This window comes from Montipora capricornis, chromosome 11 (assembly GCF_036669925.1).
Source record: "Montipora capricornis isolate CH-2021 chromosome 11, ASM3666992v2, whole genome shotgun sequence".
NCBI lineage: Eukaryota > Metazoa > Cnidaria > Anthozoa > Scleractinia > Acroporidae > Montipora > Montipora capricornis.
In genome coordinates, this window is record NC_090893.1 from 9,253,747 (window position 1) to 9,278,095 (window position 24,349).

Consider the following 24,349-nt stretch of genomic DNA (forward strand, 5'->3'; position numbering starts at 1 on the left):
TGACACGCCCCAATCACAAGATCCAAGGGATTAGAATGATTCAAGTTCTCTCCTCGGCATCCGAATATTACCATCAAATTTTACTAGTTTACGACGCGCCAACCACTCAGCCAGCAAGCCTCCAAATCAATCAGCTCGGAATAATGATCCCATAGTGATTCATTGTCTAAAACGTTATTAGTGTTGCTCTTAGTGTTGCCAATGACCGTGAAGGTAAGTAACTGCGCTAAGTTGACTTAAGCGACAAAAACATTAGCATCTTTGATTGGTTAATCATCGTATTTTTGCATGTCACTGAAGCCGGCCCTCTCCAGCAAATTCAAACGTTTTGGCATTCAGAGTTTCCAAATGCCCCTGAATTCAGCGAGACATTGCCAGCTGAGACGTTTCAGAGACGTTTCAGAGAAAAGAACAGATGACGACATGACTACAACAACGCACTTGAAATATTGTATGCTGTGATTGGAGGAAGTTACTTACGGCTTTCTTAGAGGCTCCTTTGTGTACACTTACCAGGCATGACGGATCTGTGTGAATACTTTCACTGAAAATTATAACCAAAACAGGGTCAACAAACAGACTTTTGTCAGTGGATTTTCAGTTCTTCCTTAGACGGATGCCAAAACAGGGTATTCGGTCTTGTCAGTTTCGAATTGAAAATTTGTAAATTCTGTCACTCTTTAATAATGTTCCCAAGAATCCGCTCTTTTCTTGTTTCTTCATTATAACTTCGAGATTCTAAAGAGGCGACTATGAGTTTGATTGCATGAACTCTGTTCAACAAAGGCATTATGTTGCGTGCCTTCGATGTAACTTTAAGGAACAAATTCAGTACATCAACATCTTATTTTTGAGTAGTTTCTGATCCTTCACTTATGTGATTTATGGCCTTTAAAAGTTGTTACAAATACTTCAGAGTCAGCAGGTGTGATTCCTCATTCAAAATGAACAAAATTGATGAGTAACACTGACAGCTCACGCGCACTGCATTCCCACAAGAAGACATTTTAGACAAGTAACTGGTAAAAGCTTAGATAGGTTCGTTTATATAGACAAATTATCTCACAAAAAGCAACTGGGTATATCAAAATAGGAGTAGAATGACTCTGCCCCGTAATGACTGTATTGCGTTGCATCTGCAAAGTCAAAGCGGAACCAGCTCTTTATAACTCCTTGAAATGCGACCCAATTCCAATAATAAAAAGTTACTATTTATACTGTTACATTCTAACAGCATTAACATTGTGTATTGGAGTCAAAATTAAACGCATTTTGGACAGAGGAATCATGGCTCTTAACGTTTTCCATGAAAAATTGTAAGAACTCGATATGAATGACTGACCCAACGTATCGTGCATGCTAAAGACACTTGAGGAATTGATCATCATAACTCAGAGAGTACTTTAGCTGAAGACTTGAGTTATATATTTTAACTTACTGAAGAAGAACATTATATTGCTTCAGAACTAAAGTTAGATGATGCTGTCCAACTTGGTGGCATCATGAGACCGAAATTTTGGTGACGGGAAATTGTCATAAAAATCCGAAGCATACTCAGATTGTAGGGAAGGAAAATGGCAAGTTACAAGAAATCTTGTAGAGTAGAGACTTTATAAATTTCATTTCAGATTTTCAGTCCTACTGCTGACTCATAGACTGACGTCATCCAATATCTTCGCGCGTGTGCTCTTGCGCAGTCTTAGTTCTTGTTTGTTGATACAATTGCAACTAGCAGAGAAAAGCGTGGAAATCAACATGACGCAGCCATAGTAAAAACAAAATATAGGTGTCTGGTGAGACTTCAAGCACTGTACGAGTGGAAATACTTCAAAGTAATAGAAATTTCACGTTGCGAAATCGCGGACATTCGTAAAAAATAAGCTCGTCAATACTGCAGTTGATTAGTAGCAAATACCACGCGTGCAGACAATCACGACGCAAGATGCACATAATAAAATTTATTTTATACTAAAGGCAAATTTACACACTAAAACCACTGATTTTCGGAAATTTTCAACATGTAATGGTTTAACGAATATGAAACTACGAATAAAGGTGGGAAAGAGATTAAATTGTATTTAACATCAGTCAGTGTCAAGTTAAAAAGGGCATACAAAAATTAGCTTACAGGCGCAATGAGGCAAGGCGTTTTTCTGATCCATTCTCAAATCATTGTTTAATACAATTCACTTCTGCAAAGCCGGTCAACATTTTAGAAAAAATTGGAACTTTCTTTGAAAAAATGCGTTTAAAACTTGAAAACACAGTTATGTAATCTTTTTCACAAGACGCTTCAGTCTATTTCAGTTTTTGCCGTTTTTGCCATGATGCTAGTGTTCCAGGTAGTCAACTGGGAGTTTTTCCTTAAAGAGAGTAAAAGAAAGAGATGTGGAGTGGCTTTGTTATTGCACACGAGCAAATAGAGGTATTTTATAGTCACTGCAAAACGCGGAAGTTCCTTAAAAGATTTTACTGACATGTATACACTCATTTTTACCGCGGCTAAAAATGACATTACACCGTGATATAACTGAGAAAGTTTGACAGTTCCCTGTTTCTAACGCAACGATGTTAGTTTTATGGCCAGTGAGGATGTAAAAGGTATTAGACGACTATAGCTCTTTGACCTTCGAGCAGTTAAGCCCTTTTAGTCTAAAAAGTACAAACATCAGTTGTGGAAGTATGCAACATGAAATATTCATCGAAATATTGTTCTATGACGTTCATTTTAATTACCTCTTTTTTTAAGAACAAACAAAGAGCTACAGAATAGCCGTAAATATAGTTGCGCCTGCATGCTTTTGTTTAAAAAGACTGAAGATATGGAAACGCAGTTAAAGACAAGAGTCTAAATCGCCTATCTCGGCAAGAACGCACAAGGTAAGGGTGTAGATTTGTACAATTCTTTCAACTTGCACTTGGTCACACGAATAAATGTTTTTCTAGTTTCTCAGTATTTTACCAATTTTAGCTACTATGAAATCTCTGATATCCAGTTTTCTAGAGTTCTTTTCATTTACATTTTTATAGGTTGGTCTATGTTAATTGCTCAGTAAAAAGCCTATTCCTCTAAGTAAACACTTTATTTCATGAGGGTAATACTTAATATAAAAGCTAAAAAAGGCTTGTGGCCCTCGAAATAATCAAGAAATTTACAAAAAATGCAAGAATGCATTCTGTAAAAATGTATTTAAGTCAAGCTAACATGAAAATGATTTAACTAAGTTGCTCTTTAAAAATTAAATTCCATAATTTCTTCTCAATGGAAGGAAGAGAATCGCATTTCTATGGGAAGATTATTCTAAAGTTTTGCCTTCATTTCCTAAACCTGTTTTTGATGGCTGGACGCATGCGCTTTTTCCTGTGAGTGATTTTCAGATCATTCATGAATGAGCCTCATGACTGCATATAATCATGTATTACTTCTGTGGATCAATATCTTTTAACAAAGGGCAACTGTCTGTGGAAGAGTAAATGAGCCTTTGTATAGTTTCTTTTGAAACTGGAAAAGCAGACTCTTGTAACTGCCATGGCAACATAACCTCTGATCAATTCTGCGATAAGCTCTCGTATAAAAAGAAAACATCATTAACAGGCTGCTATTGTCCTTGTTATCAGCAAACTTCGCACAATTGAGTTGTGTTTGAAATTAGTTTGTACACTTCCCGCGCTCACACGTCGCCGACGTTAGAACCGAACATTAAGAGGACTGAAGTTATGCCCAAAGTATACCATGGGTTATTGCAGTTTCTGAATTTTATTGGTTTCGAGCACGTTAAAATGTGGCTAAGTCTATACCAAAACCAAGGAGTGAGAATCTCTTACAGCATATTTGCCGCCATTTCGCCAATAAAAAGAGGAAAATGAGTTACCAGGGCCAAAAGATTACAACACAATATTAACGTTATGCACCATAGGTAGACATGGAAGGCACATTCGTAAAGAAAGCCGTACACGTGACCATAATTAACCGTCATGGTTCAAAGCTACACTGACGGCAAGTTTAGGATTAAAAATCTTTTCAGCGTGAATCACGAGAGCTAAAAACACCTGCCTACAAAAAGCACAATCATAACAATAAAATCTTGAAGGGAAAACCATTGTTGGTGCAGCCATAATTTGAATAGTCGTAGCAATTTCTAATTTCCTCAAAAACAATGTTTACTTGATAAGAATTTCACGCATCTACGGAGTTATACAGTCATAAACCAATCAGTAAGCGTAGCATGTGCAATCGCCTAATTAGTTTCGACAGTCATTTGAAAACTGCTCTAGAAGTGTTATAACCTGTTCCAATTGAAAAGAAGTGATATATTACATTGGCGCTTTAAGTTCACACAATTAAGGATCTTAACGTCAAACCTTAACAGCAGTTTGTCTAAACTGTTATCACTTATCTCCTTTCCGGCCGAAAAAATAGAAAGGGAAAGGAACGAGTAAAAAAGAATCATGGAATAGAAATGCTGTGCACCTTATCTCCTAAGTAAGTATTTCCATGATCAACAGAGGTAGTCTCCTTATGGAGTGTCATAAACCATGAGTTCCAACGTGTTGAGAATGTTTATGCATGACATTTGCATTTCAATTGCCAGACTGAATCAAGGATTTTATTGCTAAATCTGATCAACACTGAACCGTTTTATAAAATAATTAGGATAGTACGCGCACTCTCATTGGTCAATTGCTGTGTTTAGATGAAAGTATGTAAACACGGCTGTGACATCACACGAAGTTTGATCTGCGTCTTGGGTTTGAATAACTGTCTCGAATTCTTTTAAGTCCCCCTCGTGTTTGGATGAGGTTATGTGAGCACAGAAAAAGTTCTCTATATATGGCTTAAATCGATTATGCAATGACAATCTCCATCCCAAACAATTTAAAAGAAATTGGGGCACACCTCATTAGAGGAACAAGTTCCAAAAGAATAAAAGAATAGAACTCCTGTGCATCTTTCATATAACTTCACAAGCAACTAATAATTTCCATGATATAGAGAGTTGAAGCTCCTTCCGAAATGTCATCTGAAACAATTTCACGTGTTAAAGTAAGTGAAGTCTGTTTACGAGACAAGTGGCCCATCAGAGCCGGAGATTATCACGGTTTCTGTGGCATGAAGCGAGTAGGAGTTTTTTTTTTTTTTACTCCCCCTTTTGATGGGATGCCAGTCCATCGCAGGGTTACCTCCAGCATTAGATTCGCCGCTACCCATTTATACACCTGGGTGGAGAGAGGCACCGTGAGAGTAAATTGTCTTGCCAAAGAACACAACACAATGTCCCCGGCCAGGGCCCGAACCCGGACCACTCGATCCGGAGTCGAGCATACTAACCAGTAGTAAGTAGTAACTAAGAAGTATAATCATTATAGACATGTATTGCATTTGCCTTTTTGAATCAACAGAATTAGGATTTAATTGAAAAATCTAAACCACTGTTCGTCTAAACTTTAATCGTTTATCTGAGATAACAATCTCGTTTCCGATCATTTTGAAAAGACTGAATGCAGAGGACTTTCAAATCGAAACAATAGCCTTTCTAAACCAATATCGCTTATCTATGATGACAATCTTTCTTCTCGCCGTATCTTGTGGAATTCGGGCACAGCATAGGAGAAAGCAGCACAAAGGCCATATGAATTCTCTACACCTTTCAAACTTATTTTTAGTTATTAATCCACATAATCGAAGCCTTCTGGAGTAGCTAGTGTCTAACTTGACAAAAGCAGAGCAAAATGTGTAATATTGCACTTGATTTTTGAATCGGGGCCCAGAATTAAGGCCGAGTTTGATTGCAAGATCTGTACAATATTTCCTTTAAACCATTATCTCTATGATAAAGACATCTCTTGTTATCTATCAGTTCCGTCTAAACTGAGAAATTCAGATAAAGGATCTCAGAGTAATCGATTCCAATAATGTGTTTTCAGACGGAACTCTGTAGGAGGAAGCTAAAAAGTTTGAAGCTACGAAGTTCTCGGTGCATTCTAAAAGAAAAGTGAAAAGCTTTCCCACAAACTTTCCAAAGGCGTCCCCACAAAATAATCCGGAGTCCTCCTACACATAATGCGTTCAGAAAAAGAACTAAAATCCCTCCCAAGAGCCCCAGCTTGTTCTGGCAGTAAATGATTCGAGTTTGGGGTGCAGGGATGGCGCAGTGGTGAGAGCACTCGCCTCCCACCAATGTGGCCCGGGTTCGTTTCCCAGACTCATCGTCATATGTGGGTTGAGTTTGTTGGTTCTCTACTCTGCACAGAGAGGTTTTCTCCGGGTACTACTCCGGTTTCCCCTCTCCTCAAAAACCAACATTTGATTTGATTTCCTTTCATTGTTAATTTCAGTTTACAGTGTCCCCAATTATTGCTCCAGCGCTAGAACGACTTGACACTTAAATAAAGTTCCTTTCCTTTCCTTAATTCTCTATCAAGGAAATATTGACTCAAGTCGGAGCTGCGCCCATAAACAGAATGAACAGTTCACATAATTGAAAACTACAGCCCAATATGGCTTTTTTTTTACAATCATGAGACGGCTCGCCAAAAAAAGGCGTTTCGTGCACCTACGAAACTAACATACCCTTGTCACTCTCTCCGGGGTGGACGAAACTTTGCCCACAACGTTGGAGTTGCAACTGATGCGACATAGAATATATTTTTATCTTGTAAATAAAGTGTTAGTTAATGCTCTTGATTAGACGTGATCATGTGAAACTCTCAACTTCACTCTTCACTGGGCATGAAATGGAAATATAGGCTTTGTTATTTGTGTGCTGAATATCAACACTTATTCATTCAGATTTACTCCCATTTTGTTTCTTTTGAAGTTGTCACTGATTGTCCCAGATTCCTAAATCTCCCGGCTTTCCTTTTTAAACTCCTACGGTAAGCGGGAAACCATATAAAATTTTAGTTCATAGCGAATACAAAGTTAATTTCACAAGTTGGATGCTAATTATAGAGATGGCGGCTTTTCAATCTACTAATTAACTGCACACGGGATTATTTCAGAAGCCAGATTAACTTTACGCGATGAAGACAGGAAATTTTTTTAAAAACATCAATTGTTTTCGGTAGTAACCCCGTGATTCTTTGTACTAACCCGCCTAATTCACATAAAATATGAAAAAAATAAAGTTCTAACAAATAAACACAGAACTTTTAAAGCTGACTGTTCCATGGCATCTACTGAGAGACTTGGGTTGCGAGTTCTGGAATTGAGTGCAAGGCTTATGATCCCCAAACTTTTACAAGTGCCCTTCAGTTAACGTTCAAGTATTTACAGTGCTTCCAGAATCGCCAGTTTTAATACAAACTAAACTTGTCTGTCAAAACTGACAGATTCTGCGGTTAACTAAAAAAATCAATCTTCAATGAGCACATTCATAATATATGATGATTGTGGTAAGCTATATTTTGAATAACACTTCATCTTTCATGGTAAATACGCCCTCAAGACATAACTTGTTTTGACTCAAGAATCCTTTGTCCACGTTCGAGTTAATATATTGTTTGCCCAAAGTTTAGCACAAACAATTTCTCTGTCGCGCGCGAAGCCGATTTCTTGACAGCTCTGATATCGGTTACATGTGGTGGTAGAAGGCTGATTTACTGCATATATAACGAACGGAAGTGCAGCTGTATTGTGTGCCCCGAGTCCTTTTGGAGTTTGAAAACACATAGCAGGATAATGCAAATCATTTTATTGTTCTATATTGATTAAGAAACCAGGGGTCAGAAACTTCATGCTAGAATGTATTTTGAATAATCTTTATCAGAGTCAGAAAAACAAAGCGTAAGTAACTCCGACATAACTTGGGCCCAAAACGTCAAATTATCTGTTTTCGTTATCGGAATGTAGGGTAAGTGAAAACATTCAACCTTGTTTTGTTGATAAAGAAAAACTAAAGCTATAAAAGGGCAAGGAGTACGTACAAAATTTGCGACGTTCCCCATGAGGCGCGAACTATAAAACCACAGCGTATGAACAATCAAAAAACATAGTAATGAAGGTTTCCTTATGTTCACGTACGCAACTACCACGGACTAAAAGTGATTGATTGTTTAGTTTTAAACAGCTCTTCGCGACTAGTCGTTTCTTGCTTGCTGCCGGATGAGTTCACTTTACTCACAACCTTAGCGAGTTCGATGTCCTATGACGTTTCAATCTGGGTTTGTCGCGTGCGCCCGAAGTCACTTTATGCGCTTTTTCCTGTTCAGCATATATTCCATGCAGTTTATTCTAAACTATAACAAATTTTATTCATAAGATAACCATTCGTGTTCGTCTAGAAATCATGTAAGAGTGCCACCTTGTTGTTATCGACTGCTGTGAACCCGTAGAGAAAGTGCCGTCAATGAAAATCATGTGACAAGACAGTCTTTCATCTACGTAAAACTCGCGACAACCAATTCTACCGAACTCTTTTAAAGTCAGCTTCGTGGAAAGACAACAAAATTCATTTCGCGCAATATTGAAAACAGAGCCAATAGAAAGTCTTGATCAAGAGCGTCCAGATTAGTAATTTCATTCACACTCCCAAATTCACCAACCAAACAGCGAAAGTTTCGGTGACTTTTGAAATAACTTTAAACGTCGACTTTCTCTTCAAACCGAAAGCATCGTAAACCGCTAAGTAACTGACCAATGATGGCTTTTGATTTGCTCCTTTAAAGAACTATATTTGATTTTACTGTTAATAACGAACTGCGCAATAGATCATTAAGTCGCTGTTTGTGACAAAGTTGAAGTCTCCTCGGTGCAATTCAGTTTTGTTCAAACGAGGAATCCTCGGTGGTACGCCTACAAACAGATTATATTCCTAATAATAAGGAAGGGCATCAATTATATGGCGACACATAGTTTCCTTTAATGTCGCAGATTTTATTTAAGGTGAACTATAACACATCAGCTTAAATGAAGAAACAACTAGTGATGAGACACCGATACGCTTAGTTTGCTCATGACAAGGACGTTATTAAATGAAAATAAATACAATGACACAGTTACACCGTAGGCAATGATAAAATACAACAAGCAACAACTGATTAGCGATAACGGACAGTTTTAAAATAATAGTCGACAGTCTATCATGATTGATTGCGACAGTTTTCAAGTTAGTTCTTTCTCCACTCGAAAGATGCAAGATATTTGGAAGGTGATTACTCGTTACTTATATCGATGATTGAGTCAAACAGGTTAACCAATTTCTCTCTAAATTAAGGTAGACAAGTAGTAAAACCTAGCAACCAGGAGTAAGATTAAAAAGCCTAGACGTTGCGAGTGTTGGCCATGCCTTTTGGGACAGCAAAAACCTAGCATTGAGGTACACTATTTCCCTACACAACATCACTGCATGCTTCAATTTAAAAATTTATATTCCTCGTGGTTCTTATCTCATTTGGTATTGACTGACCTTTCTCAGATAACGGTTGCTTTATTCTTAGACTGTTTTTTACTCCGGTTTTCGTTTCCCCGGCAGTATTGTAATCGTGACCATGGAGAGTGAATTACGATACACACAAGCTTCCTTTGATGCCCATTTCGCGTGCTCACGAAGACGGCAAATCGGAGTTTTCAAAGTCGTTTTAGCGCATTCGACGATTCATGTAAATTTAAGTTCTACAATAACAGCCCGAGTTGGACTCTCAAGTTGTTAATAACCTGTTAACGACAGTTTGATAAAGGCGCGAACATGCAACGTCCTAGAATTTAACATGTCAAGAATGGAAGCAGATCAAACAGTCAAACAGAAGAGATAACTTGATGTGAATCAAGGAATTACTGTACGAAGCTTTCCCAACGTGTAATTGACAAACTACTTTAACAAGCTTTCGTGAGACTTGAAATATAGGCTTAACCGCACTGCGCACTGACAAACACTACTTTTGCAAGGAAATAATGCACTTTATTTATTAAGTGTCAAGTCTTCTAGCGCTGGGGCACTAATTTTTCACACTGTACATATACATCAAATCAATTTAATTCAAATCAACTGTAATCAAACATTGGTTCTGGAGGAGATGGGGAAACCGAAGTACCCGGGGAAAAACCTCTTGCGGCAGAGTAGAGAAAGAGAGCCAACAAACTCAATCCACACCGATGAGGCCAAGTATGGGAATCAATCCCGGATCACATTGGTAGGAGGCGAGCGCTCTCACCACTGCGCCAACTCTGCTCCGCAAAGAGAAAACGTAATTTTTTCGCACGCTTGGCCCACAACTTTCCCTTGAGGTTAACAACTATTCGGTGCCGTTTCAACTAAGATGACACGGTATCTGAAGAAGTGTGTCAAAATTCTGAGCACCGTTCAGGGGTTAATGAGAAATCCAAACGAAAAAGAGTGATATACAAGCCAAGTCTGTACTGTGAATGTTTGGAATTGCGAAAAACATTTTTTCCAGAAATCACTGCCATAGTGTATTCAGGATCGTCTGAAAACTGGAAACTGAATGCGTTCCCGAAATCCGGTCACTTTCTTTACAAGAGGGACTATTTCAAAACACTTGATCATTTGAGTTTGTTGACACTATTTAGCTTTAGCAACCAGTTTCCCTTTGTTTGACAATTAAGACCAAGAAATTGAATCTAGACATCACGGAGGAAAACAAACATCCGCCGTTTTGCTGAACTCGATATAGAGAAAGGATTCTTTTGTTAAACTGACTAAAAGCAGTGTAGAGCATGCACTGAGATCATTTCGGGCATTTAGCACTTTTCGATTTACAGCCAACTAATTAGCACATGGAGTACGTTTTATTTGTAAATACCAAACAGATGAGGCTCGAATTGTGTCTTTGCATGAACCAAAAAATTGCACAGAATTGCAGGTCTCTACGGGACTAAAAATATTTTTACACATCGGTTGTTCTTGAAAGTTGTACATGACCTGTCTCAGTCTGCCATTCTTCTCTGCGTAACTTACTTAGACTTTGCCTGGCATTATTGTGGTATCCAATCAATCAACGATAAAGGGGCACTTGGAGTCGTGGATTACAAACAAAGCTTCAAGCTATAAAAGTTATTTGACAGTGCTTATTTCTCCGCTACGCTCTGCGTAACAGACAGTACGTTCCAGCCAGAATATACCAGCTCTTATATCACTGAAGACGAAGAGCAATAACTGTATAGGTGACATCAGGTACTAGATACCATTACGCCGTATGAAATAGAGAGTCTCAACACAACTATACGCGTCAAACATTTCATGTGATAGACAGCCTCCAAATTATAAGGTCTAGCTCCTAAGCATGTGAAAGAGCTTCCAACACTGATTTAAAGCTAAGGTCTTTAATCAGTTGCTAGGCTGACCTAGGGTGGGTTTACTTGATCTTCAGTTACAGTCTGTTCATTTACTGTTTTACCTCTATGGGTCATCCATTCATTGGGAAGTATATTGTACTTGACCGAAGCGCGGCATATTTTAGGTATTTAGAATTAACCGCTTATGATACTCCAATCGCGTGAAGCAAAACAAATAAATCTGTGGAAGCAGGAAAGGTGTGCCAGATTTGCCCTCAACCCTACCCTATACCTCCACGATTATAAAGCTTATCAATGTACTGTCAAACTAAAGACGAAATAGCAAACAAAAGACTACTGCGTTAAAGATTGGGTTGAAAAGCGCCTAATCATTGGTACCGGGAGGATGCGGCGGCAAAGGACGAGGTCAAGGTAAACATCAGTGCAATTAACACAGAAAAAGGCCATCATGCATGTGTGGCAATCAATGCTCCTTTGATATCAAGCGGTTATGCAATTCTGTAGGCTGAAAGGGTTTGCCATGTGGTCCTTTACGACGACACCTGCACCATGTGAATCGATGTTATAATCCCAAACACAAAAACACAAAACTAACTTCGCCTGCCGTTAAGCTACCGGTACTTCATTTAGCCAAAACTCAGTTTAATCGCCTTTTTGTTGGTTGGACCCTTCTATGCTCCGTGTCAGGTTTTGAGAGTATGTGCGTAAACGTAGGTAAAACACTTTTCCCTCTATTTTCGTTTTAGTTTTATTTCAGCGTTTCAGGTCATTTATCAATCAAAGCAATATGATCAATCAATAGTCAAAACAATAACATCTTCAATTTAGTCAGACGTTTATTCAAAGGTATTTCGTAGACGACAAATTACTAACATTCGTCGCACTAGACTGGCTAAAGTTAAACAGCCGTTAAGAACTAAGCTACAAGCTACCTCGCGTTTCAAGACATCTGCAAAAGAATAGGAACCCATCCAAATGTAACTAATGCAAGACTCTTGATCTAGCCAATCCCGACATTGTTAAAAGGTGTGACCGCCAGACGATTCTATTTTGATCAGGTTTTAAAGTATTCTTAGTTGGACTTTTTGACCCTTTTGCAGTCGCTGCGCTCAAAGATTGGCGACTGGCCAGAAAACACTGAAATAACGGTGAAAAACTCTCTGATACAGAAAATATATTCGTCGTAAAATTTGCAACGTCAAGCCGTATAGCCATTGTAGAGTTATCAGTTAATTAGATGAAGTCACAATAGTGGAGGGAGTTTGGCTCGTGCATCCACAATCTTTAAGGTTTCATATGCGTCATGTACACACTTAATTACAGATAGTTAGAACAGAAACTCGAGTTTTTCTTACACCACCACTGACAACGTATAAAGTCAAATGAAGAAAGCCTTGAGGCCACACACTTCATGACCCAAGGAATGGCATATTAGATTATCACGGTCAACGTCAAGTAAGTGGATATTGGGACATATTTTGGACTAACGATGCCTTGCAACTGTATATACAAACCAATTCCGATAATGAAATCGTGAAATGTTTTAGGATAGGAATTAGCCTCTCTCGCCTTTCGCTTTCATTCCTCATCAGTCTCAATCACTTCAGTCTACGAATTCCACCCGCTGTTTGCGGGGGTTTCTAAACTCTCTTTAGAAATTAAACTCTTTGTTTGTGTGCCCAAAGGAGCAAAGCAGTAGGAACCACTGAGTTTGTTTACGATCTGTCTGTGAGAAGAAGGAAGCCTTTTCGTTCTCAAGAGCTTTTAGCACGATATTTATTTTAGTTGGGACACCATCCCTTCGGAATGTTGTTCGGGAATCATCGGAGATTTTCGGAATTTGTCGAGGACATTCATTGCATAATGACCCTACCCGAAGTGATTGCATGGTCATTAAAATCTCATATTCAGCAAAGGGCTTCGACCACTATCTTCAATAGCAAGATTAATTTTTCTGGAGAAGAAGTTATTCTTTTGAATTATAACCGAAGGATAGGAGGATTTATCACTCCTTTTCAATTGCTAGTCTTCAGGAAATGGACCTACTTTCGGACTATCTCACGCCGACTGGTCTTTTTCAAACGGTGTCCTTTTAAATTTAATTGATATGAATCAATTTAAATGCACCAAGGGATTTCCTTAGATGGCTACAACACAGACTTTACAAGTTACTTTTTGGCCTTTTTTCTTTCCTATTAAGTGCATTATATTTATCTTGAATTTCAAAGATAAGGCAATCCTCATTTTCCTTGGGTGGCCCCGCAACTGTAATTATTTTTTCCCACGAAAGGATAAGTCTTGTCGCGGATGCATTAAACGATTGTGACCTGGATAACAAAATAATCTAAATCCATCATTAGCAGTTGAAGAAGAAGCATCGAGAAATTTCTTGATGGGGCATAAAATGAAGGGCGTGGTGATGTCGATGATTTTTGAAATAAAAGTGACTTTCGAAATTTCATTTTGTTTTATCAAACGTTGTACAACGAAAGAGAAGTAATCCATAAAACGACATACCACATTTTGTTAATATGGTTTCATCGTACCCGAATCTAGATCCTTGGAATATTACCAATAGACATCCAAAGATAAGTAAAACATGTGAATGAAAAATACCAAGAATAACATGAATGTCATCAGCAGGATTAGCATTCAAGTAGAAAACAAAAGAAAAAGGTCAGGTAACATACTAAATCGATCCTAGATCATATATTGATTGACTAGTTAGGAAACACAAAAAAGACGGCAAGCACCGGTTTCTTGTTTTTGTTCTGAACGATTAGATTAGTTTGAGGAGATAAATAACTTGAATCCCACTCACTTGTGTCCATCTTTAGATCACGTGCCCTTTTCCTTCATCAATCAAGTACCACATGATTTCTAAAACATTATCTATCATCTCATTTTAATTATGACTACAAAACGTGCTTTCTTATCAGCTGCCTCTTAATCAAGCGTTAATAGCATCCAAATAGGATAAGGAGTATTAAGATAAAATACAACTAGTAAAGTGCAAAACTGATTGTAATCGTCTGCATCTAAATAGATATATGAGGACTTCAGCTGTTCTTGGTACCTTGCAAATTACATTTGTTGAAACAGTTTCTTAAAAACACATTTTTAGTCTCGAATTTGATTGAATGTCACGGTTGGTGATACAACGCCTTAGTACATATTATGTTCTCAAAGGAACGAGAGAAATGCTCATTATTTCTTCAGGAGGATTCAGTTCTCATGCATCTTATCGCATGTTATCAATCTAGCATTGTTCTTGGAGATAATCGAGGAACGTACTTTTCTTTTGGTCTGGACCGAAGACTCTCGATAAGGAAACCGGCAGTAGTAAAGAACCTGGCTAATTTTCACAGATAAATCGATCCATCGTTTATTTGACAACACCTTATGTGTCTCTTCAACATAGCAAGCATCTAGATGATGTATCAATTGGCCAGTGTCTCCAGCGCAGTTTAACATCAGTGTACCGAAATCGAAACCTAACTATGATATGACTTAGTTAAAGTGCCCCTCACCCAAATATTTTTTTCGCTAAATGAATCTTGGCACCTGTTCGAAAACGCATTGCGTCATTTTTTACTTTTTGTAACAATTTCTGTCATTTTATAGGCTTCGAAAGTTGCGAAAATCCACGCATCTATTTGTTCACGACCGAGTCAGAAGGGGAGTGGGTCTATTCCTGATGTGCGTCACAATCTACTTTGCATGCATGTTTACAAAGAGTTAATGCAAGTAAATCAGTTTGTGACGTCACATCAGGAATAGACCCACTCCCCTTCTGACTCGGTCGTGAACAAAAGATGCTTGGATTTTCAACTTTCGAAGCCTAAAAATGGCAGAATTTGTTAGAAAAAGGAAAAAATTGCCGCAATGCGTTTCGAACAGCTGCAAAGATTCATTTTAGCCGAAAAAAATATAGGGGTGAGGAGCACTTTAAGGTGGGTGGTTTCTTAACTACCAAACTGTTGCTAGGGACCCTTCAAATAATCATTTCTCGAGTCCCTTTAACTCTCTACAGTTACCATTTTTTGCCAGATGTGTTCTATTTAGGGTGCGTTCGATTGACCGTATTCCGGAATAGGAATACGTGGAATAGAGGTTAGAAATCCTTCGTTTTGAAGGAGAGTCACATCAAAATTGTCAAACACCTGCTAAAATGCTATTTCAAACATATCTTTCTAATCCTTGATGCTTCAAACGCCAAAACATGCCGTTTTAAATCATCACTCCACGTATTCTTATTCCGGAATAGGGTCAATCGAACGCACCCTTAAAATTTGTTTGTCTGGTTCGACTCACAACCATATTTAATAAAATCAAGTGACCAAAACAGAAAAAATGCCCAAAAACTCAGCGAGTTAACAATATTTTTTCACAATTTTTTAAACGCAACAGTACGAGAACAGTCCATCACAATATCTGTAGCCTGGATTTAAAAAATATATATCTATTTCTCAAAAAATTATGACGTCATAAGGCCCTCCTTGATACACTTTTCAAAATATCGGTTCCATTTTCTGTCCAAATAGAAATTCCTTGCTACAGTTTACAAAAACTGATGAGACGGTTCCCATCCAGTGAAGCGTTTTTCACTGAAACGCACGGCAGAGGACTGAGACTAGTTGCGCATGCGCATTCAGATTGAAGTGATATCAGATTGCCATTGAAAAAGTTACTTCATAGCCTTTTTGTAGGGCTCTTTGACTAAAAAAGCTTGCTTAGCAACCATTGTCTTCTCTGTAGTTAAGTGCCACGCTACTCTCGGTGTGCGAAAATTAGCCAAAAAGATGCGCATGTGATGCTAATCTAAGGCTGTTCTCTTCAGTCTTTCACGAGGACGATTAATCTGTAAGACTATTCGTAAATTGACGCTCACGACCAATTTTTAAAAATTAAAACCTGTAATATAAGGTAACCAGAAAGAAAGCGCAGCACGGTTTGTTTCTCTTCGCGAAAACTGAGAAAAAAACCCTATCAAAATTCGGGGCCGATGAATCTCCCTCAGGAGCATTGTAGAAAGGACAAGAGAAACAAAATAACGTATGGGCGCAGTCACGTATTATAGCTAATCGTATTGATGAATAGGATTTACCGCGCCTTGCTTCATGGCGTCGCAGTATCGAGAGTTAATCCTCTTTCCGAATTTTCTATCTTCACCGGTTCATTCATGGGTACGTTAAAGTGCAAAGTGACTTGAGAAAGGAGCTTAATTCGGAATGCTTTTGATTGGAGGTCTTAAGTCTCTGACAGCGTCATTTCAGTAAAGGATTAAGTATACAAAAAACAGACACTGTGTTGCGGGGCCGAGTTCTTGCTCTTGCTCAGCTGCGATGGAGAGCTGCATTTACGAAGCGATGGGTTAAGAAATGCGCACCGTGTCTTAGGTCTGTTAAGCCACAATCAAAAACCATTGCGAGTAAAGGTTAGACATCGTTTTTCGATTAAACAGTGGAGGAAACAAAAGTTTGGATTATAAACGCTTTGAAGAACCTCGAGTATCAGCTGAAACGTTGACTAGATCCACTCTGTAAGTATAGAGTTTTCCTTTTTGATAAGTATCCGTGCTTTCTAATCGCTATAAAGACAAGGCTGAAAAAACTCTTCACTGCGGCAATGTCAATGAGAAGAAGCCATACCAAACATCTGGAGAGTGTGTGGTCGTTTCGCCATAACATTCCAGCTATTAAGTATAGCGGCTCTCAGTCTTGACTGAATTTCAGCCGCCTTGTCCGCTCGTTCACTCGGGAAGAGAGGCCTCTCTCCCCGAGTTAGCGAGCGAGCGGAGAAGGCGGCTGAAATTCAGTCTACTCTCAGTTATGTAAGGCAGAAAGTATATGTCAAAAATCCATTCGGTAACCAAATAAAAGAATGAACTTTTGGAAATTAAAGAAAAAGGCTACCGAATTGAATTATCAAAAAGCTAGCATTGTTGTCAGCATAAATCTCTTGATAGGCAGATGATTATGACTTACTATTACTTCGCTAAATTCTTGACTCTAAGAGTTTGCATATACTAATTGCATAAGAGACACTCCAAATGGGGATATAAGTGGAAAATTTACAACTGTAATGAAAAACAAAAGCTCTCCGTTACTGTTTTAGCCTTTGAGAAGGTTTCCTATCGGAGACCATGGGAGATTAGGTCGAATAACTCAGAACAGGAAAAAAACTGAATCTCAGACTTTTTCGGCAGGTGAGCACGGTTCTTTTTAACAAGAGTCGAATGTCCAGCACAAACTAGACTGGTTCAACTGCAAAACATATCACGTGAACGTTCCCTTACCAAATAGTTTGCACAGTGTTTGTCATGTCTGTAGACTGCCCTGCAATGACCAAAATTCTCCACGGACACCGTGGGGTATTTTCTTCATTGAATGGATGCAAGTAGGATTGATTTCGTAGGCTCAAGGGCGCGGGACGATATTTTCATACAGCAACTCGGCTATAAACACTTTGGTAAGTCACGTACACCGCAAGAATGAAAATTAACGAAAACTGAGTCAATGTCGAACAGTTGAATGTTTTGTTCGCTTGATACCAACAAATTTGAAAGTGCCACAGCTCGGAACAGCAGGAGATCGTGAAACAGATCCTCTATACACCTATCGAAAGCTTTCATTAACACCACTTATCTTGACAAATCACCTCGAATATAACGCAGAAACGCAATTTACTCGCAAAAACAAAGTACTTGGGGCTAAAAGGTTGGACTGCCTTAACTTGCTCGATGGTAACTGAAAAAAAGCAACCTCAGTGGGTTTACTTCCTGATTCCCCTAATTTAGGATTTTGACCAAAAAAACAACTAATTAATAAGTTAACAATGAAGAATAAATTAGAATGGGATAAACTGCATGAAACAAAACCGCAGCAAAGCTCTGATTAATAGCTTCTATTTTCAGACGTGCTTAGCTATGGCAGGAGTGGGCGACTTCCGAGACACGGGCAATCATTTTAGTCCGGCTACACACAACTTTTTCTTGAGATAGAAACCAGGCAAAGACCTCTAACTCCACAATTTCGCTTGCAGACCTTTTGACGAGTAGGCAAAGCGTAAAAAATTACACCGTGTTAGCATCGAGATACGATGTCATATAATTTTGGTAAACTTGCTCAGAAAAACTATGAGTTGGAAAGGAACAGGGCTGAAGACAATAATTGAATTTCACTAAGAGTTGGTCGTCAATTTGTCATATGCAGTGTTATATCAGTTTCCGGAAAAATCTAGGTGCTGCGGTTACAAATGAAAACCGCGTTCGTGTAAACGCTGCACACCCAACCAACAAGACGACGTGTTTAATTAAACTGGGTTTAACAAAATTAAAATCAGTCACAGAAAAATGTAGGACTGGCTTTTACATGAGATTCAGACATTGAGTATCATCAATACATGCTTTGATCTGTGCGTAATTTGTAGTCGACAAAAATCAGTATACATGGTTTGAAAAGAAAACACTTTGAAACCGTGTTTCACTACTGGCATGTTCAAAACATGGTTAAGGTTTGGTGTGAACGGGCCATTAATCGCTTTGTACACGAAAAAAAAAAAAACATGACTCGGGGAATTCTAAAGTTGATACAATGCAAGCAGCAGAAGCAGCTAGCAAAACAAGCCCAATAAGTGCAAATGTCGAACATTGACAAGGAGAAGTGTTATCTTCCGTTGGTTGGGTTTGAGCATAAAATGTAAATCACGCACCCCGGAAACGGCAAGGATTTTGCGGCCGAATCGACCTGAAAGCAATGTAAGCAAGGTCTGGATGTGTCTTTCCAGCCGGTTCCATTGGTGTACCTGAGACGAATGGTTTTCTTGCCAAAAAGAGTCACACTCACGAATAAAGCAGATTCTTTGTTTCCGTTCATCCCCCGTTGCCGGGAGTATCAGAATACTATTTCGTATAAATCCAAAGAACGGAAACCGATAAAATGGATATTCCGTGCATTAGTATCATGTGATCAGTTTTGACCAATTAGATAGCAAGAATTGCACTACCTGTTTCAATTGGTTGAACTGCTCGCTGAAAAGGAGTTGGGCGGGTCACTCAAGTCCTGGGACCGTGGACCGAGGATTTTCTCCAGCATAAGAAGTGAAGGCTGTTTATGCGTTTTGCCGATAGAAAACTTGGTCTCTTGCTCTGGTATAATAACGGACAATTAGCTTTGGGAACCAGCTGTTTTCACACGGAAATACGTAGAAAAGCCAAATGCAACAAAATCGGCTTTGGCATCGAATAATGTAACTTAATACACGTAGTACAACACGTCTGCTGAAATTCAAAATAAATGTCTTTGTTCTTTAAAACGACAAGGTCAAGGCTAATTTCGGAAGCGACGAGAAGTTTCCATTGTTTAACACGTTTTTAAAATTTCGGGCGAATGACTAAATATGTAGGGTCTCCAGAGACCAGGGAACGAGGTTGCCACATCATAAATATTCTTGCTCTTTGGCCATTTCCACTTAATCAAAAACATAGAACAAGGTTGCCACGTTCTCCCGTGACAACTCCAAATATCATTTCTTTCTGCCAACTAGTTTGCTTATGTTTCTTAGCTTCTAGGGGGTTTCTAGAATCTTCGTCTTTCCCCGCATGTTTTGCTCATTAAAGAAGGCTAGCGAAATATAAACAACTAATGCTTGCAGATGCTCACAAGAAAATGTTTCGTCAATATTCATGAGTTTGGCGAGAAACTAACACAAGACATTTACAAGTGAAATTTACGAAGATCTATTAAATTACCCATAAACGATCAAATACTGCACCAGCAGACCTGGATTTTTTCTACTTGAAGGCAAATTTCCTTGAAAATATTCAACTGTTGAAAAATGACACCGGAAAATAACAAGACAATGGAAGAGACGTAACTAATCCGAGATTACTAGTTAGGTTTACTTGTACATAAACGCGATATTCTTGCTTTCACTAGCCCTACCCTGCCTGTGACCTACGATTACATTTGATGATAGAACTTCTTTTCAACATTTCTAAAAATAACGATATTAAATAGACCGCCTGTCGTCCCGGAACATTTTGCTCACTAACAAAAGCCGACCCCAGGACCTGAAACTTTAATCGCCTGAATCAGTTTTTTCCCTGTCGAGTTCGAGATAACTTCAGTAATGCATGAGTTGAACATGATGCGTTCAAAGCATGCAAACAAAATAATAACATCAGTTATGTTTGTTTGTCTTTGGTAACATTTTTAATCAGATTACAGGAGAGATTACTATAGGTTTACACTCAATAGAAAATAGATGCATATTTATAACAAGTCACAAAATGACATATACCTCCTGGAATAGACTTTCTCAAAACCCGTTTCCGCTTGCAGATAAATAGGTGGTCGCGACTTGTCGCTCGCTCTCTTTCGCAGTCGACTTGTGGCAAGTCTACTCCTGGAAAAATGGGATCACTTGAGCGGTGTTCTGATACACGGACGTGAGCTCAGCGTTGCCTAAGGAAAATGCTCTTCATGGTTCGCTTATGAAGACACAGTTTTTATCTGTTTTTATGCTTTAATCATACGCGAATCGTTACAAGAAAAGAGGCACGTCGTAATCAAATGTTATTTCAAGCGAAAAACAGTCATTTCTGAAGCATTTTACTCCTGATATACCTCGAGACTGACGGCTGAAAAGGTAACCGATGCTGGGATCAGCTTTACCTACTGACTCAACCGTCAAGAATCTCAGTAGAATATGCACGAAAAAAACGATTTACCTCTCGACGGTGGACACAATTCCATGTCTTCAGCCTAACAGAGGAATAGCGGTAGTTTGCGTTCGTTTGGTCACGTCGCGTCATGAGAAAAAAGCTAATTCGACAATTGTTTGATCCATCGTCACTCTTCCCAAAGCTTTTAAATCGCATCAAAATTAACCTCACCTCTTTATGATTCAAGTCACCTGGAGAGTTTCATTCTGAGACCAGCTTTATCGCGCATGCTTAGTTTGTTATCTCATAAGTTTGCACCGATGGTACGTTGAAAAACAAAGGACTGCAATACTTAAAACTGCCTTAAAACGGCTCCTGATGTTGGCGAGTCGAAGGATCCTTAAAACAACAGTTTGGCCATATTTTTATCGAAAATAACGAAAGTTAAAGTCTACATTGCACTGATTTATTTTTCACCAGGTACTCTGGTTTTCCCCCTTCCTCAAAAACCAACATTTGATTTGATTTGCGTTAATTTGTTGATTTCAGTTTACAGAGTCCCCAATTCAGTAGTGCCAGAACCCGGACTAGACACTTAAATAAATCTCCTTTCCTTTCCTTTACTTTCCTTTTCCACTGAGTTTGCCTGACAACAAGACGGACATTAAACCAGAACGTTGAAACTCTTTGAATCGTACTTTTTCAAGTTCAATACATACAAATTTATTTAACCAGAGCAGCAATCAAACCGCTATGTCTGCATGCTTAATTGATATGACTTCTTCAGGTTAGTACATGTTTCGTTCAAAATACGAGTCCTTTCTCCTTATCATTTGAATTTCTAAACACTGAATTCCAGATTGAAGAGAGGTTGAGAGATTGCTCGCAAAATATCCCGGGACAAATATGCATGTAACGCTTACAGGAGGACTGTTGGCAGTGACTGCCACCCAGTCCTTCTCAGTTTTACGATCACCAAGAAGATCAAATTCCATCGAGGATTACCATTTTGCAAATATACACTTTTTGACAAGTTTACGTTTAGAATGTTTTAAATTTTGACCATTCAACTGACAAGACAAGACTTTATTTACATATATTAAATGTACAATGAGTTCATTCAAAGTTCAAATTGACATTTATAAAACCGACATAAAACCGACGAAATATATATCAAAGACGGAAATGCCTAGCGCCACTAAGTGAACCATACTACCATATCTTATAGTTTTCTAGTTAGACACTAGTCTTGTGTTTAGTAGAATTTTAAATGTAGAAATCAACATAAAAACAAATAAATTAAGATGCCTACAAAATTACCAGGTAATGCCAAGAAATGACAGAGCTAGACGAAAGTGCAACCGGCCGCCATGGCGCCATATGCTAATCTATGAGAATGACATTGAGAGCTTAAGTAACGTAGTTTTCTTTTCGTACATTAAAACATATATTTCCTAAGGGGTGGTTTTCTAAATTGTGGAAGGCACGCTTGATTCAATTTTAAACACTGGATGATCATTTATTTTGGCTTCACATATATTCAGGGTTAAACGCAACAGCTTGACTAGTACCAATTTGCTGAGATCCCGTAGATCAAATCACAACACTGAAGGACTACTTGCCCTTTTTCCGATAGTTTTAACGTCTCACATAGATCGAGAGTCAGTTCGATGCCTAGGTCTAAACGAAAAGACTAGAAAGGTCTTGCCTCATGCAGACTTTGTTTTTCTCAGGAGTTTTTAGAGTTGGTCGTGTATGGGTTTCGATCTGGGTTTCGCGAGAGGAGTCAAACCCACCTTGTCTTTATCGCGCCTAGACACTGCAGAGGGACTGGAATTGAACGAAGTTTGACCTTAAAGCACGATTGAGTTGGAAAACCGACAGCCAATCGCTTTCAACCTTGTAAACAATACAATTCTCCGGTGATTCATGGCTTTAACGAAGCCAAGGTGATCGTATGATCATTGTAGCTTGAAAAAATAGAAAAAATATCACATGGCTCGTTCATGCAAATGTTGTTTGGAGACACGAGCTGTAGCTGCCTTGACCTCTGCATTCCTAAATAACAATCAATTATGAAGTCGCCGGTTTACCTCTGATTATTCCTCACAGAAGTGAGAAAGGTGGTAAGCTAATTAAGATAAGGCATCAATGATGAAGATACTATAGGTCTGCATAAGAAGTCAACTTTAGTATGTACATATGATGATATTATTTTCCTTGATCCTTCGTTAAAAGAGAGTTTCTTCGTTTTATTGAATGCTATATATTTTATAAACAAGTCTTTATAATTGATCTTGCGGTTAAGTGTCAAATGAATGACACTATGCCAGCTAGCCTTGAAATGAGGTTTATTCGAGAAATCAATGATTCTTCGTTTTCCTCATAGAACCCAGGGATCTCACCTACGGGATTATAGTTCAGTAAAGAAGTGAGCTGCATAATTTTCAAAAGATGTGGGAAGAGGAATTAGATGACTTTCATCTAACGCCGGGCTAGCTCAGTGAAAGACTCTATATAAAAGTAGAATCTGGGGTTCTGCATTCCTGAAGATAAAACAAATTGTCTTTACACCGAAGTAATTAACTGCATTTGCCACCGTTTGCATCACGGGTCCCCGTTAAATGCTTATTCTTTTTCATATTGCCGCCGCCGATGAAAATTTTATTCCTCAGTTTCAAGTAAATGTAATTATAAAACAGTAAATGACTATCAGTTTAGTGCAGAGTAGGTCAGGGGCATCGCCCAACACGTCGGCAAAATTTCCATTTTTATCAATTTATTCTCTTCTTTTTAAAATCTTTTTGAGCCAAGCATCTTTGATGGGTGTCGGTCGGCCTAGTAGTCTAACGAAACTCTAACAAGCTTAACATAATTCTTAACAACAACTGATGTTTTCTACTAGGCTTTATTAATTAAGTCTCCCTGCTTTGTTAATGAATGAATGCCTGAGGGTCGCCAGAGTTTGATTGTTCCTTAAATCAAAAACAATCTTTTGTTATTCTCAGTTGTGTTTGCTTAGTGCCTTTTGTGCTACCCATGTTCCTAGCAAGGTCACTTATTATCATTGCAGACTGAATCCTCAGTTTGTTAACTGGTATTGTTTCCTGTTCGTTGTTCATTCACTTTGTATATCATGAGGCTCAGTCTAGGGCACAAATATTGAAGGATCCTTGGCGTTAATTGGTCGAAAAGTTCACTTTTCAATGAACATGGATCTACGACCATTCTTGACAAAGTAAACTGGGATTAATGAAGCTCACTCATTGTTTTATTTGAGTCGCCCTTGCATGGCATCTCGTTGGGCATCGATTATTCAAAAGGGTGAATGGAGCGATTGTTTCATCGATGACCGCAAAAATACCTCCAGCAATTTCTTCATAAGACTAAATTCCACCATTAATTCAATCCGTGAATTGACAACTTAC

The 24,349-nt window shown here is 38.5% G+C and overlaps 1 protein-coding gene and 1 long non-coding RNA gene across 10 annotated transcripts in view; one reads left to right on the forward strand and one right to left on the reverse strand.

Annotated features, from left to right (window-relative positions):
* LOC138022898 (uncharacterized) overlaps positions 1-24,349 on the reverse strand; it is a 55,139-nt gene that overhangs the window by 18,448 nt on the left and 12,342 nt on the right. Inside the window, exon 1 of one of the 4 annotated variants that reach the window (XR_011126668.1) lies at positions 17,553-17,723. The exons of 1 other annotated variant lie outside the window; for it this stretch is intronic. This is a non-coding gene — a long non-coding RNA (uncharacterized lncRNA). Of the gene's footprint in view, positions 1-4,471; positions 4,580-6,571; positions 6,648-17,552; positions 17,724-24,349 lie in introns of those variants that run through there. 2 more of the 4 variants (XR_011126671.1, XR_011126669.1) reach the window with 2 other exon arrangements.
* LOC138022879 (receptor-type tyrosine-protein phosphatase delta-like) overlaps positions 1-24,349 on the forward strand; it is a 282,480-nt gene that overhangs the window by 1,050 nt on the left and 257,081 nt on the right. For 3 of the 6 annotated variants that reach the window (XM_068869876.1, XM_068869872.1, XM_068869879.1), the window contains exon 1: positions 16,560-16,796. The exons of 1 other annotated variant lie outside the window; for it this stretch is intronic. The gene's annotated coding sequence lies outside the window, so the exon portion shown is untranslated. Of the gene's footprint in view, positions 1-7,751; positions 7,854-16,558; positions 16,797-24,349 lie in introns of those variants that run through there. 2 more of the 6 variants (XM_068869873.1, XM_068869878.1) reach the window with 2 other exon arrangements.